The 15,360-nt window shown below is 35.5% G+C and overlaps 1 long non-coding RNA gene across 1 annotated transcript; it reads right to left on the bottom strand.

The window, feature by feature from the left end:
* Positions 1 to 6,612: 6,612 nt before the first annotated feature.
* On the bottom strand, positions 6,613 to 13,544 carry LOC138700471 (uncharacterized). The gene is made up of 4 exons (XR_011332354.1): positions 13,428 to 13,544; positions 12,294 to 12,364; positions 10,069 to 10,126; positions 6,613 to 6,817 (listed from the first exon to the last, which is right to left on the bottom strand). It is a non-coding gene; the product is annotated as an uncharacterized lncRNA (long non-coding RNA).
* Positions 13,545 to 15,360: the final 1,816 nt, after the last annotated feature.

Below are 15,360 nucleotides of genomic sequence, written 5' to 3'. Positions count from 1 at the left end.
GTGCTTGTGTTTACATTAGGATTTTTCTTACAGCGAAAACAGTATAGTTAGGTTTTATGTCAGGTTTTCCCAAGCTGTAAGACAAAAGTCAGGTAAACACATTGCGGATCCTTGGTGTCATCTCGCCAAATACCATTTCGCTACCAACAAGCCATTGATGCTAAATAAACTAGTAGTTGATACAGCATCGTTAAATAATGGAATCCAATGACTGAAGTAAGTCCTTGTATTACACAATTTAATATTAACTTTTATTATTTTTCCTCTGTCTTCCAATATAAGCATTTTGCCTGTTCCTCTCCCATATTCTGGCTTTGTATAATCTTCCTACCTTCTTCTTCGTCAGTCTTTGATTCGTTTTCAAATTGAAATCGCATTCCCTGCAATTTTTACAATTTTGTATTTTACATACGACTTTTTCTCTTTGAATCAAATGTGATATTTGGCTTATTTTCAAATTTTGTCGAATCTTTTTTACTTCCAAACATCTGATCTCTTGTGTTTCATTAGGTATTGCTCTCAAAAAATTTGTTGTATGTCGTATGTTTCTAAAAAAAAAAAATCTTGCTTTACTTGTTTGCAGCCTTGTTTCTGCGGTATATTTATTTATTTATTTATTTATTTATTTATTTACTTACTTATTTACTTACTTATTTACTTATTTAGTTACTTATTTACTTAATTATTTACTTATTTACTTACTTATTTACTTATTTACTTACTTATTTACTTACTTATTTACGTATTTACTTACTTATTTACTTATTTACTTACTTATTTATTTATTTACTTATTGATTTATTTATTTATTTACTCCCCTGTGGCATCCCAACATCTCATCCCATCCCATCGCGAGTGTAGTATAGACCAGCAACTATTTTTATTAGATTTTATAATTACTTTGACTTATTGGGTCCAGAGATCCTTGAAATACTGCAACCATTTCTCTTTCAATGTTAAATTCAATTGAAAATTATTATTTTTCTCATTATTCAAGCATACAGTAGAACACCGATTATCCGAAACCCTATTAACCGATTGACGGATTATCCGACTATCTATCTCTCTCTTTTCTTTTTTTGCGACAGAAACATATGAAGTACTACTGTACGTTATATTAGTACGAATTTTTTCTTACTTACTTACTGGCTTTTAAGGAACCCGGAGGTTCATTGCCGCCATCACATAAGCCCTATCCTGAGCAAGATTAATCCAGTCTCATATCCCACCTCCCTCAAATCCATTTTAAAATTATCTTCCCATCTACGTCTCGGCCTTCCCAAAGGTCTTTTCCCCTCTGGCCACCCAACTAACACTCTATATACATTTCTGGATTCGCCCATACGTGCTACATGCCCTGCCCATCTCAAACGTCTGGATTTAATGTTCCTAATTATGTCAGGTGAAAGATACAATGCGTGCAGCTCTGCGTTGTGTAACTTTCTCCATTCTCCTATAACTTCATCCCTTTTAGCCCCAAATATTTTCCTAAGAACCTTATTCTCAAAAACCCTCAATCTCTGTTCCTCTCTCAAAATGAGAGTACAATTTTCACAGCCATACAGAACAACCGGTAATATAACTGTTTTATAAATTCTAAGTTTCAGATTTTTTGACAGCAGACTAGATGACAAAAGTTTCTCAACCGAATAATAACAGCCATTTCCCATATTTATTCTGCGTTTAATTTCCTCCCGAGTGTAATTTATATTTGTTACTGTTGCTCCAAGATATTTGAATTTTTCCACCTCTTCGAAGGACAAAAATCTACAACTTTTATAGTTCCATTTCGTACAATATTCTGATCACGAGACGAAATCATATACTTAGTCTTTTCGGGATTTACTTCCAAACGTATCTCTTTACTTGCTTCAAGTAGAATTTCCGCATTTTCCCTAATCGTTTGAGGATTTTCTCCTAACATATTCAAGTCATCCTCATAGACAAGAAGCTGATGTAACCCGTTCAATTCCAAACCCTGCCTGTTATCCTGAACTTTCCTAATGACATATTCTAGAGCGAAGTTAAAAAGGAAAGGTGATAGTGCATCTCCCTGCTTTAGCCCGCAGTGAATTGGAAAAGCATCAGATAGAAACTGGCCTATACGGACTCTGCTGTAAGTTTCACTAAGACACATTTTAATTAATCGAACTAGTTTCTTGGGAATACCAAATTCAATAAGAATATTATATAAAACTTCTCTCTTAACAGAGTCATACGCCTTTTTGAAATACGTATTTTTTCTAGAGAGTATTATTACAAGTCTTAACACTTACTATACAGTTTGGTCTACTGTTTGAGTTGCCGTACTGTACAACTTCTATATAAAATGTATTCCACGAGTGTCAAAAGGAAACTTTTTATGATAAGTATCGAAAAAATGCAAATAATTGAGCGATTTGGGGAAAGAGAAACTGTTGCTTATCTCGCATTAGAATACGAGACTGATATTACAACTGTGCGCGATTTAATAAAAATCAAGGATAAAGTGTATACAGTATGTAAATCTACAACATGAGACCTTTAGGCCTACTATTCCTATCTTTCCGCTGACAGTCATTACAATAAGTTCCCTTGTCCTTTAAAAGCATGTCGTTGACAACCGAACTTAAATAGTGAACTTCTGATCCACTGCCTAGCGTGTTAAACATAAGACCACGGAGGAAATTACGAAACTTCAGCCCTTATTCACTAAATTTACGAAAATATTTTGTGGTACGGATTATCTGATTTTTTCGATTAACCGTCCAGTCCATCCCCTTCATTATCACGGATAATAGAGGTTCTACTGTATTATACAGGGTGTTTAAAAATACGGGACATAATTTCAGGTATGTATTTCCCACATGCAGACAATCAAAATAGTTCATTACAACATGTGTCCGGAAATGCTTCATTTCCGAGTTATGGCCTTCACAACATTGAAATTCACCGGAACGTTTTTCTTTCCGCAGTCGTTGTCATTACACAAGATGTTCAAAATATCCCGCTTGAATACAGACCTCACATCGTTGTCTCATTGACCTGGGAACACGATCCCAAACTCCAGGAGTATTGCGTATGTCCTCAGAACATGCCACAATTCGATTCCGAAGGGATTCCAAATCAGGCACCAGACAGTCGTATGAGGAACATTGACTTGCAACGCTATCCTTCGTGTGCTGATAGAAGGAGTCATGTTCACAGCCTCCAGAATCTCCTCCTGTACTTCTGGAGTTGTAGATCTTGGTCTTCGCCTTCCCAAACCAGGAGAGTTAAATTTTCCATACTCGCACAGACGGTAATGGAGACGTACAAATGTCTTCCGATCTGGACATTGTCGCTGTGGGTACCTCTCCTGGCTAAAACGACGAGCCAGCGCAGCATTGCCGTCCGCCTTACCGTACATGAAGTATATCTCTGCCAGCTCTTGATTTGAATACACGTCGCACAGTCTAACGCCTACACAACACTGAATGTAACCTTCGCCTCGGAATGAACTGTCAGAGTGCCCTCTTAATGTCTCCTTTGACGGCAACGACCTGCGGAAAGAAAAACGTTCCGGTGAATTTCAATGTTGTGAAGGCCATAACTCGGAAACGAAGCATTTCCGGACACATGTTGTAATGAACTATTTTGATTGTCTACATGTGGGAAATCCATACCTGAAATTATGCCCCGTATTTTTCAAACACCCTGTATATCAGAGCAAACAGTACTGAAAATGGATATTGACTTGCAAAACTAAATTCCATGCTCGCTAACCATTTATTTGGATATTGTTTGTCTCTGCCACTGGTCTACTTGTGCAACACTTCCGTTGAGTGAGAACGCTTCCTGTACGACGAAACTTGTCAGCAACTTGTAACACAATCGTTACTCAGTGGCGGGTTGAGAAACATCGCACGAAAGCCATCTGAAATTTGTTTCAAACTTTGGCCATTTGAACATCTAAATGCGTATGAACGGAAATAGTATTGAATAATAGACTTTATTCTCTGTTGCGAAAACCGTAATTTCAATACTAAGCCAAGCACTGCATCCAAATTATGTCCAAATATTCTGGAAAATAAATAAATGCATGCCTGATAGGCAAACATGAGCAACAGCTGGATGATATTGTTTTCTCACATGCCGCATATTAATAACTGTGTACGAACCAAGCTATGTGAAAGGAGTTGTTCAAACTGACGTTCGTATGATACATATTTTTCTGACACCTTTTGATGAAACTGTTATTGGAATTTTGTAGGATTGAATTTTGGTTGATATATTTGTAGTACACAACTCTGTTGTCATTTTCAACATTAATCTCAGTACCTTGTTCTTCAGTATAAGATGGTGGGTTTTAGCTTAATATTTAAATAAAATTGTTTATTCCAGTATTTTGTTTCCTATGCTTATTTTCTTTCATTTTTAGCTTCTGCGCACGGGGTTTTGGACCAAATCAAATCTATTTTTCCCTCTTACAGTGATTCGGTTCAGATCCCTTTTGTGCAGGAGGCTTTAGTTCGATGGGATGAGGTTTCCAATAACTCTGATCCTCCGTCTTTTCCAGCGGTTCAAAAGAATTGGGATGAAATACTAATCTCTCTTGTTAAGGAGTCCCTTCAGTCATCTTTTTCTTCAGATACAGATCGTGTTCGTTTTTTGGCTCTCCAACAAAATGTTTCAGGATCTTGGCTTCATGCAATTTCTTCCCCTAACATCGGTACTCTTATGGATCCCAGATTCTTTAAAGTTTCCGTGGCTTTACGCCTCGGTTGCAAAATCTGTCACATTCATATATGTATCTGTGGCAATATTGTAGATTCTTATAGCCACCATGCCTTAACTTGTGTCATGAGTAAGGGGCGTCTCTGTCGTCATTCATCGCTCAATGACATCATTAAAAGAGCACTAACATCCTCAAGGGTTCCATCCATCTTAGAACCTTCCGGGATCAGCCGTTCAGACGGCAAGAGACCCGATGGTCTGACTCTAGTCCCGTGGCGTGTAGGCAAATCCTTAATTTGAGATTCCACATATGTGGATACACTGGCTCCTTCTCATTTGTCTTCAACCTCTAAGACACCAGGATCTGCAGCAGAAAGTCCCGCTATCAGTAAACACCATAAATATAAACATCTTGCAGATAATTATATTTTTGTCCCTTTTGCGGTTGAAACGTTTGGATCATGGTGTAGTGAAGCCAAAGCTCTCATCTCCACCATAGGCAGAAGTTTAGTGCAGCTTTCTGGGGACCCTCGAAGCAATCAGTATCTACGTCAGCGCATTGGTATCGCCATTCAGCGCGGTGATGCTACAAGTATTCTTGCATCCTTCCCCGATTCCTCTTATTTAGATGAGATTTTCTTCCTTTAATTATTCGATTTATTTGTATTTTATTATAGAGAACCTCAGATATTCTATTACATTTAAATTGTGGATTTGTAATGCATATTTTAAATTTTGGATTTGTAAAAAAAGTCTACACTAGAGATGAACAACGAGCGAGAAAACGAGACTAACAGCGTCCGCAAAGCCGAAAACCCGCACGACAATGTTGTATTACGTCGCGTCCTTGACGTAAAGACTGCTTGTGAGTCTTCCGAGACTCGATATTGATCATTTCCCGTACTCCCGTAGCCCCTAAGTCAGCAGTTGTTTATACCTGACTGAAAACATCATCTCTATCTTTCAGTGTATAATAATCCGTTCCCCAGTCTTTATTTAATTACTAGGCCCTTATTAAAGGCTAGGAATTTTCTTTTCATTTGTTTGAGATCAATTGCGCAATCTCAAGTAAAAAGATATTGATATCATGTTTTATGTTTCTTAGAAATGCAAATTTATTTGAGAATTGTTTTTTTCTATGTGTGTAACCATAGGTAATATCATATAATAGAACCAGAACATTTTGATAACTAAGATACTGTTCTGTTTTGTCTTTTTGTCTCATTTAAACATTTATAATGTTATTTACTTCAATGATGTATGTTACTCAAAGTTATGAAATCTTTCCACGCCGACCAAATGCTATTTCGAGAATGATGAGCGAGACTCGAAGCGCACGAGAATGACGAGACGAGACTCGAAGCGCAGCGAGAATGACGAGGCAAGACTCGAAAGACAAATGCAACGAACACGAGCGAGAGCGGCAGTTAGTTTTGTTCATCTCTAGTCTACATCCTGTAAAACTGCAAAGGAGGGAGATGTACGATATGATAAAATCTATACTTTCTGGATCAAAAGTACGGATAACAAGCATTGAGTTTTCAGAATGGAATATCTTTCCACCGCATTACATCATTATTTCGATACCCGTTAGTAGAAAAAAAAAAATCAAACTCCAGGGCAGTCGTTGAGGTCTAGTTTGAGGAAGAGGTTTACAATAATTAAACTTCATTCCTTCTGTCGACCTAGTTGGCAAGTTGGTATAGCGCTGGCCTTCTATGCCCACGGTTGCGGGTTCGATCCCGGGCCATGTCGATGGCATTTAAGTGTGCTTAAATGCGACAGGCTCATGTCAGTATATTTACTGGCATGTAAAAGAACTCCTGCGGGACAAAGTTCCGGCACATCCGGCGACGCTGATATAACCTCTGCAGTTGCGAGCGTCTTTAAATAAAACATAACATTTTCATTCCTTCTATGGGTTTTATTGATACATGAAAAATCTTATGTAGGTAAAGATAGGCATGAAGTAAATCAAATTAAAATTATTTGCAGTTGAGACAATTTATTTCATCATTATTCTTTACCAGTCTCTTACGATCTTGCATGTTGCTGAAAGTCTTGAAGAAGAGAGTAGGATGTGACTATTATCTCAAGCCTCCGTGGCATGCCTTATGGCTGACTGAAAGAAACATCGAAATGATTAATTACAATTTTGAAAATAATAAATTATTAATATGAATAGTGAAAATATCTGTGTGATCTGCACCAAGATATTCCGTTACTATTAATGGCAGAAACAAAATAATGATTATGATGATGATAATAATAATAATAATAATAATAATAATAATAATAATAATAATAATAATAATAATCTCTTCCCGCTTAGACCGAGTAAATGACGTTATAGATAAATTGAACGAAGACATTAACTCGATTGTGACATGGAAAAAGAAACTCCGTCTTAAAATCAATCCTGGAAAGACACAAGCAATTATATTAGGACACAAACGGCAAACCGACGCTGTAAAACACCTCGACATTTCCCACGTTAAAGTAAGTACAGTGCATATCGCTTTCAGTTCTTCAGTAAAAAAATCTTAGCATTCACATGGATAACAATCTCAACTGGGACATGCAAATCACAGAAACCTGCAGAAAAGTATATTCTATTATCCATGTGCTAAAAAGGATAAATGTTCATCTCCCCTCTTGCTTAAAAAAGTCCCTTGTGCAGACACTTGCATTTCCCTATTTCGACTATGCGGACATTTTACTGACTGACCTCTCCAGCGACAACAAAATGAAACTTCAACGTGCTCATAATTTGTGTGTACGTTTTGTAAGCAATGTTCGTAAATATGATCATATTACCCCATCCCTGGAAGCAATAGGTTGGCTTAAACTAGATAAGAAAAGAAATTTACATCCACTTCTCTTTCTCTTCGAAATCTTGAACTCTTCTATTCCTTCGTACCTGTTGTCTCGCTTCACTTACCTTTCTTCCCACCATAATCTGAACACACGCTCTCGTCATGAAACAACACTAATAATACCATCCCATCGCACCTCCTCATACTCATCTTCTTTCACAATAGCCCTGCCAAGACTCTGGAATTCGCTACCTGCTAGCATCAGGGACTGTCGAAATAAAATTGAATTCAAACGAAAACTTACTAGGCACTTGGTCAGTAATTGATTTCTTGTAAATAGTTTCTTTAATCTATCACAAAATATTTCAATATTCAGTAATTTCATCACTATACAATTTTGTTATTCTAGATTTAATTTGTAATTCAGTAAATATGAAATATTCTTTGTTTCTCTATGATAAATTATCTAGCTTTCATTATTCAGGTAATTTTTTCGTACTTTGATTTTATTGTATTTGTAATTGTAAATTTAATACTAATTGTAATGTTATTTGTAATTGTAATTATAAATGTAATACTAATTCTAATTTTATTGTTCATATTGTAGTTGGAATCTCCTGGTAGAGGGGCAGAGAGGGCGTGACGGCCTTATCTATACCAGGTTAAATAAATAAATACTACTAATACTAATAATAATAATAATAATAATAATAATAATAATAATAATAATAATAATAATAATAATAAAGACATGAGTTAGAAATAAAATTATTTTTTCCTTAAACATCATGTAGGTGTACAAGAAATATATCATAAATGTTTAACAATTTTGTTACTCAAAATTACTTAATTTCAGAAATTAATATAGAAATCGTTAATATTCCTCACATGTAATTTAACAAAGAGAATTCTTAAACTTTAATTAAGGAGTATAGATTTCAGATTGTAATGTCTTCTTTACAATACTACAGCCGATTACAGTATATTATGTGTTTAGTCTGGACTTTAAAAAGACATAATTACTCGTTTAGATCTAGGAAATAAGGTATGATAAAGATCAGTGGTCGTCAGCACTCGCTAAAATGTGCAGAGAGTAAGCGGAGCTTCCCGTGTGCCCCATCGTGCAGCAGGAAGAGGTAGAGAGCATACCCGCTAGCAGCTACGAGTGCACCATGGTGCATTGTGTTCTCCGCGGGTAAGAGACGCTAGGCTCTGGGTGCTCTGTGCTGACGACCGCTGATATAGATTGTGTATTAATAGTATTTGTTTAACATGGTATAGATTAGGCCGTCAGGCATTCTCTGTCCCTCTACTAGGGGATTACAACTAAATATGAAGAATAAAATTACAATTAGTTTTAAATTTACAATTATAATAAAAATCAAAGTACTAAAAGATTATCTGATTAATGAAAGCTACACAATTTTTCATAGAAGTTAAGAATAAATAATATTTATTTTTGTGTTTACTGAATTACAAATTTAACCTAGAATAACAAAATTTTATAGTGATAAAATTACTTGATATTGAAATATTTTGTGATAGATTAAGAGAACTATTTACAAGAAACCATGTCTGAACGAGTCTCAATTACTGACCAAGTGCCTAGTAAGTTTGCGTTTGAATTAAATTTTATTTCGATAGTCTCTGATGCTAGCAGGTAGCGAATTCCAGAGTCTTGGCAGGGCTATTGTGAAAGAGGATGAGTATGAGGAGGTGCGATGAGATGTTATTGTTAGTGTTGTTTCATGGCGAGAGCATGTGTTTAATGGTGGGAAGAAAGGTAAGTGAAGGAAGACAAGTACGAAGGAATAGAAGAGTTCAATATTTCTAAGAGAAGGAGAAGTAAATTTCTTTTCTTATCTAGTTTAAGCCAACCTATTGCTTCCAGGGATGGGGTAATATGATCATATTTACGAACATTGCTTACAAAACGTACACACAAATTATGAGCACGTTGAAGTTTCGTTCTGTTGTCGCTGGAGAGGTCAGTCAGTAAAATGTCGGCATAGTCAAAGTAGGGAAATACAAGCGTCTGCACAAGGGACTTTTTTTGAGCAGGAGGGAAGATGAACATTTATCCTTTTTAGCACATGGATAATAGAATGTAATTTTCGCAGGTTTCTGTGATTTGCATGTCCCAGTTGAGATTATTATCCATGCGAATGCCAAGTTTTTTTTACTGAAGAACTGAAAGGGATATGCACTGTAGTTACTTTAACGGGGGAAATGTCGAGGTGTTTTACAACGTTGGTTTGCCGTTTGTGTCCTAATATAATTGCTTGTGTCCTTCCAGGATTGATTTTTAAGATGGAGTTTCTTTTTTCATGTCACAATCGAATCAATGTCTTCGTTGCGGGTGGTGAAACTGACTCAGCCTGGCAGAACAATCGGCACGGAACTCATTTCATCATGGGTGTAAAGAAATCTCCTTGGGCTGAAGTGTTCAGAGATGGACTATGTTCCTCCCAATTAACATCTATTCCTCTAGGCTTGAAAATATACAATTTTAGGTTGTCATTGTGATATAGCATAGTGAAATCAAAAGAAGACTTACATGGATTGCAGATTTTGAACTTGACCGAGTCTAGTGATTCTAGTTGAGAAAACACATTCTGAAAATAAACAGTGGGAATATTAATAGGGGTAGATTGTTCCATGATATTGTAGAAAAAATGGTAGTATAAGGGTACAGTACAACAGTTATTCATAGATTTCATCAAGACATATGACTCGGTCGAAAGAGAAGTTTTAATATAGTTTTCTTATTGAATTTGGTATTCCCAAGAAACTAGTTCGATTAATTAAAATGTATCTTTGAAACGTACAGCAGAGTCCATATAGGCTAGTTTCTGTCGAATGCTTTTTCAATTCACTGCGGGCTAAAACAAAGAGATGCACTATCACCTTTACTTTTTAACTTTGCTCTAGAATATGCCCTTAGGAAAGCCCAGGATAGCAGAGAGGGTTTGGAATTGAACGAGTTACATCAGCTCCTTGTTTATGCGGATGATGTAACTATATTAGGAGAAAATCCACAAATCATTAGTGAAAACACCGGAATTTACTTGAAGCAAGTAAAGAGATAGGGTTGGAAATAAATCGCGAAAAGACTAAGTATATGATTAGACCTATGTCTCGTGACCATAATATTGTACGAAATGGAAATATAAAAAAGAATCAACATCGTATGATGGTGAATCTGAAAGCAAGACCATTAGAACTCGTTATTTAATGACATTATATCATTGGCTGTCTGGCTACAATGAAATTCTTACAGCGAAATGAGTTCCATGATACCTCATGGGTTCACTGGATATTCGTCTTACATTTGGAGAACCAATCATGTAATCATCCCAAACGAAATTCCAATCCATGACCGAGGGCAGTCTCGGTGCATCGCTTCCGCTAGTAACATTTATATCACATTAGTGGTCTTAAAATATTAATATGAATTGTTTAGAGTGACATATCAAAACAGGCCAAGTACCTCATTCGAAACCTAAGGCGTAACTACAGTTCAGACTATTTGAAAATGGTTTAAATAATGTAAAGGGATATCGAGGATTATTGTTGTCCGCAGATATGTCATGAACAAAATAATAATAATAATAATAATAATAATAATAATAATAATAATAATAATAATAATGATTTATTTAACCTGGCAGAGTTAAGGCCATACGGCCTTCTCTAACACTCAACCAGGAGTGAAACTGCGTTACAAAAAACACTACAAATTTACAAAGTACACTGCAATTTTACACACAAAACTGAATAAGATAATAATAATAATAAAATGTAAACAACAAGTAAGTAGAAATCAGACATAATATATAACATACAGAAAGAAAGAAAAAAGCATAATAAAATGTGAACAGCAGATCAAAATAAATGAAACATACAAAGTATAAAAAATAAGACAATTATTGATAATAATAATAATAATAATAATAATAATAATGATAATAATAATAATAATAATAATAATAATAATAATAATAATAATAATAATAATAAAATAGTGCAGTACACACAGTAAGGAAAATTATGATTATATGTAGCTCAACTTATCGGAAAATATAAAAACAAAAATATGAAATAAGTTAAATATCACTAGAACATAAAAAAATGTGAATACCTGGAAACATGCAATACAACACTTGTCATAATAGTAAGTTAGTTTGGCAAATCGTCATAAGATAATTTTCTAACTTGGATTTGAACGATTTCAATATTCGGCTGCCCTTGACTTCAGGCGGCAGAGAGTTCCAGTAACGAGAGGCAGCAGCAGTGAAAGATGAGGAATACAGAGATGATGTGTGAAGTGGAATTTCTAGCGTGTTATCGCGTTGTGATCGAGTATTAATATTATGATAGCGAGAGAGAGTATGAAAACGAGCACTGTTAGACACATTCAGTTGAGTGTCAAGAATAAAGAAGAAATATGTCAGGGACAGAGTTCTTTTACGTTCCACAATCTACCACACGGGAAAAGGAAGTGGCCACCCTACTCCATTATTTTCTGGCCTAGTTGCCTCATGAGTGGTGCCGTGTTGGTATCACGTATGAAGTTCGTATCTATCTTCGGACAGTTGACTAAAGAACAAAAACAACAATCTACCACATGGGACTCCCGAAGGAAGACATGATAGGATCTTAACGTCCTTTAATATGAACACTATCATCAGTCAGATCACTAAAGGCGACAGATCTCTTAGAAATATTTTGTGTTCACGTGTGAAATTATTAAAATATGCAACGGTTCTCGATTTTACTTACTTGGATTGTTACTGTCGCTGCAAGAAATACCACTATCAAGATCTTTTGTAGTAGCATCCTACTGAATAATGCTGAAACAAAAATATTGGGGACTAGATTAAAGTACACAGTAATAAGAATATTCTCTAAAAATAGCATAGCGCTACAGCCACACATGAACCATAACCGATACGAATACTTCCATTTGCGTAACTATCGTTATTAAATGAGAAATAAATATAAATAAAGATTACTGCCACTTACAGCCGTTTTCACCAACGTTGATAATTATTTTATCCAGGTTTACGGATTGAAAAACTACAATAACGCTTCTTTTGCGTTTCAGAAACATAATTATCTTGGTTTTGTGGCAATATCTCAGTTTACATTTTACCCATGGAAAATTGACCACTAAAATAGGATTATCAAAGATAACTGGCATAAAAGAAAATGTGCGTAGGCAATTGAAACACCTGAGGAATATGAGGAAAAATGACAGTGATGAAAATATGACTAAGAATACAGAATAAAACGCCCTACGTGGATAAAGTAGCGTGCCACATATTTTGATGACTGTGTTAACATACATAGATTTCAACACACGCTTCAGGCTATCTAAAATTCAATGGTTATTAGAGGAAAAAAAATTGTTTCGGAGCCGGGGATCGAACTCGGGTCCTTGATTCTACGTACCAAGTGCTCTAACCACTGAGCTACGCCGAAGTTCTATCCACAACACCGGATCGAAACCCTCTCCTCTAGTGTTTTTCCCTTCGTGGTCTGACTCCAGTATGTTGACATATATTAAGTCCACTGCCATTATACAAGGAGCGCACTCAATTGAGTAATTTGGTGGCCGAGATTCCACAATATTATGCACTCTTGGGCGAAGAATCTACGTAAAGTTTAATTTTTGGTTCTACAGAATATATGTTATGGTAACAATGGTTATTAGAGGAGAAAAATAGATTAATTTTGGGTCCTACAGAATATAATTATCTGTTATGGTAACAATGGTTATTAGAGACAGTTGAACTAGGAGATTTTATACTAATCGCTTCTGTGAGGAAATCTACGGAAAACTTGCAAACAGCATGAGAAAAATTATTTTTATTGACACATTGTCGAAAAGGCACCGTGTAGCGTGATTCTTACCGTAGTCTTAGATGTAGTAGGCTACCCTTTGTACTGTAGACGGCTTTTCGAAGAGCAATCTGATTGCATGCCTTGAACATTTATACTCCGCGTGACACGTTGAGCATTTGTTCGACCTCACTGCAAGCGAATTGTTTATTGCGCCAATTGCAACATTGAATAGCACTGAAACGTTATGGAAATGTATATAGAATTTATGACTCTTTAAATTCTCGTTGATTTATTTCAGAAGACATTAAGTTGACAGAAGTGACAAAATAGGAAAACATTTGAAATAGTTATATATCTGTTAGACAAGTCTTGAAAGTTAAACGGTTTTCGAAATTCGTAATTTTTATTATTTGAACAATAGAGTTCGCTCGCCATAGTAAGTACTGAGATATATTTATTACAGTAATAGATTTATTTATAAGAATTGAAAAGCTACATTCTTGGTTTTTAATTTTTATGAAAACGTCGATTTCTCTATTGATCAATAATGGTATCGATTGACATTCAAAGCATTATATTCCTTAAGAATATAGTTAATATAATAACGATTTTCTAGTATTAATAAAACTGGTGGTATATTACCGTATTTGCTCGCGTAATTTGCGCCCCCGCGTATTTTGCGCACCCTAATTTTTAAGGGATTATTTTGAACTTTATTTTTGCTCCGTGTATTTTGCGCACACATTTTACGTACATATTTTTTTCAGTGTAATAGGGATTACGTACATATTTTTTTTCAGTGTAGTAGGGATTTTCCTTCCCTACAGTCCATCGTAGGTCATTCACAGCAACTGAAGTACCTGCTTCAGAAAGAAACCCCAAAGTCCCGCTACTTTAACAATGCTTGTCCTTGGCAGAGACAAGTTACCGGTATAGAAAATTAGCCCTACCGTAAATACTTACCTATACATGTATTAATTGAGATAAACTCAGAACAGGACCTCTTATTTGAAAAATCCGCATATTTTACGCACCCCAATTTTCCAGTGGCCAAAGCTAATTAAAAAGTGCGCAAATTACGCGAGCAAATACGGTACTTGGTTGACTTGTTTCGACTTTCGTTTCAGTCAACATCAGAACTAGTTAGCCCTTGCTTCTTCCGGTTTCTTCAATTATTGTTTTGATCGGAGTGCCATTTTGTTTGGTAGTGTGGAGTCGAATAGGTTGTGTGTTCTGAAATTTAGTTGTGTATTGAGATGTGTTGTGGGTGTGATTTTTTGTCTTAAGTACTGTTCTAAAGGTAATGGCATTCATAGGGAAGGACCCATTAGAACAAAAATAGCTATAAATAACTGCTGCATAGAACAGGTAAGCCATTTTAATTACTTGGGAAGTAATGTTGGTTTTGATAAAGAATATAGCGTGGACAATAAAATATGTAATTTTCAAAGAGTATGTGGTACAATTAATATAACATTTGGAAACAAAATACGTAAAGACACAAAATTAAAGTTTTATAAAGTCATGGCTGTACCTACGCTGGCATATGGAAGTGAGACTTGGACATTAACCAAGAAGCAACAAAGCAAAATACAGACGACAGAAATGAAATTTCTAAGAAATGTGAAGGGATGTACGAAGACAGACTTAATAACAAATGAAAGCATAAGAGAAGAGTTAGAAATGTTTAATATAAATGAAAGGTTAAAAGATTTTTAAACAAAATTGGAAAGAACATGCCGATAGAATGCCAGATACCAGACTTACTAAACAAATAATGCAATATCATCCTAAAGGAAGAAGAATGGTGGGTGGACCTAGGAAACGATGGCTGGAGGACTTTGAAGACGGAACAGGCATTTGATTGCCTATACCATGAAGTGATGAAGAAGAAGAAGAAGAAGAAGAAGAAGAAGTATTGTTCTAGTGTTTTTAATTTCTGTTTTTTTTTTCGACTGAGTGTGTAGCATTTCCATGTCCGTTTCTATATTTCTATACGTGT

The sequence above is a fragment of the Periplaneta americana genome, chromosome 5, assembly GCF_040183065.1.
Source record: "Periplaneta americana isolate PAMFEO1 chromosome 5, P.americana_PAMFEO1_priV1, whole genome shotgun sequence".
In the NCBI taxonomy this organism is placed as follows: Eukaryota; Metazoa; Arthropoda; class Insecta; order Blattodea; family Blattidae; genus Periplaneta; species Periplaneta americana.
This window is presented reverse-complemented; position numbering and strand designations above follow the sequence as displayed.